Source organism: Schistocerca gregaria, chromosome 3 (assembly GCF_023897955.1).
Source record: "Schistocerca gregaria isolate iqSchGreg1 chromosome 3, iqSchGreg1.2, whole genome shotgun sequence".
Taxonomy (NCBI): domain Eukaryota; kingdom Metazoa; phylum Arthropoda; class Insecta; order Orthoptera; family Acrididae; genus Schistocerca; species Schistocerca gregaria.
Window position 1 is genome coordinate 760,415,062 of NC_064922.1, and position 5,335 is coordinate 760,420,396.

Below are 5,335 nucleotides of genomic sequence, written 5' to 3' on the forward strand. Positions count from 1 at the left end.
CAGTTAAAGAATTCCATTGATCTGCCTTTTAACTTTACTGTTTTCAGTTTTAATGCCAGATTCTACTTGCTCATTTATTTTATCTACTTCTTCCTCCCCTTTACCTATTCAGACGAATAAGTTGCTCATAGCCTCTGTCGTCTCAAACATTAGAGCATATTGCCTACTCAAACAATTTCTTGCGTTGACTCCCACATCGCCGGCCGCAGTGGCCAAGTGGTTGTAGGTGCTTCAGTCTGGAATCGCGCTTCTGCCACGGTCGCAGGTTCGAATCGTGCCTCGGGCATGGATGTGTGTGCTGTCCTTAGGGTAGTTAGGTTTAAGTAGCCTTAAGTCTAGGCGACTGATGACCTGAGGTGTTAAGCCCCATAGTGCTTAGAGCCCTTTGAACCTCCCACATCTCCCTGCAACTTCTCCACCTTATCACTGAAATTTTTCTCCGCTTGATCTGCCTTAGAGTCAAGTGTCCCAACTTCATTACAAATTTTGCCCATTTCATCCTGAATAGTTTTTAATTTTTCGTCTATCAATTCCTCGATTCCACTAGCAATTTTACATACCTCGTGTTTCACAACCAAAGCGGATTGAACCGAATCAGTTTTCAAATTTACTTCACCCATATCAGTCTTATCAGAACCCATTTTGGATCTTAATCCTCTTATCATGTGCATTAATTGCGGCATCGTGTTTTCCCCAAATTCATCCCCCTTGCCTGATTTCAGACTATTTGCCCTACTAAATTCACCGCCGATCACGCTCTTCCACTCCGACTTCGGGGTACTCGGCTCGCTTGTATTTTCGAACCCATACAAACTGGCAGAATGCTTAATATTAGCGACGTCTATTTATGGGGATTGAACTGGTGAATCATAAGTAATCTCGCTTTCAGAGCGGGTACTTAGGTTTGTCGTGCTGGATCCTTGTGCCATGGTATTGCTGCCGACGCTGAAGATCTCGTAGCCCCTGCTATGGTACTGCAACCGCCGCTGCGCGATGAATCGCCGTTGAAGACGCCGCTGCTAGCTGGAACCACATCCTCTCGATGTCGCCTCTTCTTCCGCGTTACTTCTTTATCACTCCTAACCGCTGCTAAAACTCGGTGCACACAACTGTAGCAAAATTCATAGCTCCGAGCCCCCACGCAAGCTGCCCAAACTGCCACACACTTGAGACCTAGATCACAGAATGTAGTTAACTGTGAGTATTAGAACTGTAATTTCAGAACTATATAAAAAAAACGATATTCAGTCCCGAATCGATCTCACATTTAACTTTTTCCAGGAGTTCTGCGTATCGGAGTTCAGATAAAACTTCTGGAAACAATGTGCAGAATTTAAATCCAATTCTAAACTTTCCAGATTTAATATTCCGCAACTAACACTTTCCAAAATCCAATCTTGTTCCAACACTTTGCAAGATTCTTATCCCTCAACTAACAGTTTCCAAATTCCTATAGCGCAGAAGCCCCCAATTCCAAACTAACATCCCAAAGATGTTCGGGCACTCATGCGGTTCCTCTTTGTCGAAATGTATTGGCTCAAAATCGTCTAGGGGTTGAATTACACGTGTCGCATTACAAGCCCTGAATTAGACACTTGTGACCTTTTGGTTAAGTTGTCTGACTGCTGGCAAGTTTGCGAAATTGTGCAAACAATCAATTTTAATATAACATATAACAACAGTAATAATAATATCAGGAGCTAAGTTAATGACCCATAAATTATGTAGGTCTATCAGTTGCGACTTGATATGAATAATGGTTATTCAGAAAGCAAACTAATAGCGAAAGTGGCCGTACTTACAGTTACTATTACATGAGCGCAAATCAGTTTGACACAATTCGATCATTCACAATCTCATCGCGCAACACAAGTTCCATACTCGACCCGTTAACTATGTGAAAAATTAGAGTTCACACCATGCGCGTGGCTGCTCACTGCTCAGAGACTAAGTCCCGCGATACCACATAACGCGAAATTTTCTAAGTCGTTTCACTTCTAAAGACTGACTGTCTGCTTTTGCGTCTCAATTCGAACTTTACCCTTCGGTGTCTCTACCAGAACTGTTCCTCTGCCCGACCCCGGCCGCGTTGCCCGCACGGGGAACATCGTCGCTCAACTGACTAGGGCAGTTTCCTTTCAAGAAGCCGTCCATCTGATTGGCTACAGCTTATTGTACAGTATTTTAGAATTTAACATATTTAAATAATTAAAGCTTGACCACTTTCACTAAACTAACAGTAATATCCATTTAATAATGAACGTTAAACTCTTTTACAGAAAACCAATACAGTTTCCTCCTTAACTTTGAATGTGACTGCCAGTAGCCTTTCACCAATGTGTTTTCCGATAGATAAATAAAGAACGCAAGTAGCTATTATGCACTAATCTTTACAAGAAATACTCTATTACCTAATGAATACATAAGGTGTCATGCTGTAATCGTTCAATGTGTGTTGTGTCCAGGTAATGATGATTTGATGCTTAACTGAAAATACTGATAATTTAAATTTACTATATCTCTTAAACAAATAAAGTTGCACAGTTGATATTTACAATTTTTGTCATTTTAATGACACCCTTATATATGAAATGTCAATCGTTAAGATGGAACAAAGCGTTTAGATTTCAGCATTCAGATCTTTGTTACAAAACTTGTTAATTTCACTTTAACAGTAAATCCTAAACTACTACAGATATGATCAATATTCAGGTTTAATTGGAATCACCATGAAAATTTGTGAAGAGTGGTAGATTAAAATTACTGTGACTTCCTTCCCTGCATTAATGCAGAATTAAATATGTTTTGTAAATGTTTCCCTTTACGACCGTTCTTAGGTCCGCCATATTTGACACTGCTACGCCTACTTGGACACCAACAGCTTCTACGGGGTTTCCCTATGACGTAGGTTCTCATCTGTCTCATTCGCACACTAAAGCGCTTAGGTGTCATTCGGCACAATAGACATCTGTGAATTTCCCCATCTCGTGGCGGATCTGCGCTGTTTGTGGTGCAGGGTCCTGGGTGCCAGGGCTCGTTTCCAGTTTCTGAGGGCTGACTCTTTCGGCCATCTGCTTAAATGAGATCGAATTGCTAAATAACTCACAGCAATCAGAGCGCCCTCAATAGGCCGCGGTCGCTCGCAGGACAGATGTACAAAGGCGAGGTTGGTTCCCCTAGGCACAAAGGCGTTAATGATCTGACGCCAAGCTTCTTGCTTGCTGCCATACTTTCTGCAGCCATCTCCAGAATCTGGAGTTACAAGAACATACTAGTTTTCACAAAGTTTGCAAGAATAACGTACGATCCACACGATAGTTTTCGATATCAAGCACATAGCATTTTGCTACCGATCTCTTGCATACTATAATTCTGAATATAAAGTGCAGGAACTATGTCTCTACAAACCCGAGTCTTTAGCAAGATGTGGTGAGGTGCAAGGTGGTGCACACCACTGATTAACTAGTAATTTATCTCGTCTGCGAAGATCCTTAAGTAAAAAATCGAGAAAAAGAAGAAAAATGTTGATTCCACCAGAATTTTTTAACGAATACCTAAGTCACTGATATCACAGATTGTATTTCATAGTTGCACTTTACGAATTCGACTAATGTGTTTCTCACGTCTAGAGAATTATCAAACAATACTTCCATATTTCGTTTACCTTCTAGATGCACACAATCACACTACAATCGATGTTCTCTCAACCAAATAAAGACGGGAAATATGTACAAAGAGTCAACCTGCCAATTTACATGTATTCAGCTAAGGACAGTTTATAAAAATCTATAAGGTCGTTGCCGATAACTTTGGGTTCACACCTGGGCTTGTCATCCGACATATTACTCTCCATTTGATGGTTAAGCACGTTAAACGTTCTATTCCAGCCGTCTTATCACTGTCGTCATAAAAAATTGATTGTTTTCTTAGTTCCCGAAGCTTCCATGTCAACTTTTCTCCTATTCTTATTCTTGATGTCAGTGCAAGAACTGTCCAGCACTAAACAGAAGACATGCAAGTGTTCCTGCATCTTGGCGTAGTTTTCCGCTTAATTTATATGTATTTTTATGTCAATTTTTACCTATGCCATCACGATATCACTTGCAGCCACATATTCTAAAATTGCTTGTAAATGTAGTAGTTCCGTTTTCAACATGTAGCTCAAACGCACTATTTTTCTGGACGGACGGTACAGTATAGCACTGTACTCGAACACAGTTGCAGTATATTTGCCCTGTTTTCTGTACATCTGTATGTCGCGGATGCCTCAGGGAGGAAGGCAGTGGAACTGCAGGGCTGCTGCTGGCCTTTGGTGGTAGCATGATCGGTATTTCCCGAGCGGCCGGAAGTGTGCCTAGGATTATCGCATGCCTGAACGCACGCCATGATTGGTCGATGCGTGCTACTAGCCTGTAAGCGGCGGGACGTATATGCCCCTAGCTAAAGAGCATTGTACGAGAGTTGTCCAGAAAGGAAGTTCCATTCGGTAGTGAAATGGAAACCACCGTGGAAACCAGAAACATTGTATTTGCAGCCGTTAGGTACACCTACCACCCACTTCTCTACATTGTCACCGCTCCAACTTCGAGTATTGTCGTTGTGTTGTATCAACTTTTCAATATCCTCGTCATAGAAAGCAGCCGCCTGTACTTTCACCCAGTTATCTGCACTGGTCTGCAGCTAGTTGTGTATGGAATATTGTCTGCATAGCCAGCGGTGCTTGTGGGCAGAGACCAGGCTATGGAGGAGCCAATTACGACTGTGTTGTAGGTATTCAAACACTTTTCATCGGATACGCGGTAGGAGCGTCTTCAGCCCCTGCAGTGTTCGGCCGAGAACTGGCATGAAGAAGGAACTGCTCGACAGTTGTGTTATGTGAGCTGCATGGTACAGGCGAAATCTCTAACCAGGCCCCCATACTTGGCGGGAGACGCTATCCTCTACGCATGTTTACGTGCTCACTGTTCACACAAAACTGAAAAGAGCGACGCGACACGATCGATGGGCATACTCGAGACAATGCCCAATACATCTGTACAAAGCTTTGCTGCATTTTCCCAGTGGTTTCCATTTCGCAACCGATGGAAACTTCATTTCTGGACGACCCTTGTATTATCAGTTGTGGGACTTCAGTATACAACTATAGAATGGATCACGTGTTTGACCCTGGCATTTTAAACACTGTTGTTGTTGTTGTGGTCTTCAGTCCTGAGACTGGTTTGATGCAGCTGTCCATGCTACTCTATCCTGCACAAAGCTTCTTCATATCCCAGTACCTGCTGCAACCTACATCCTTCTGAATCTGCATAAGGTATTCATCTCTTGGTCTTCCTCT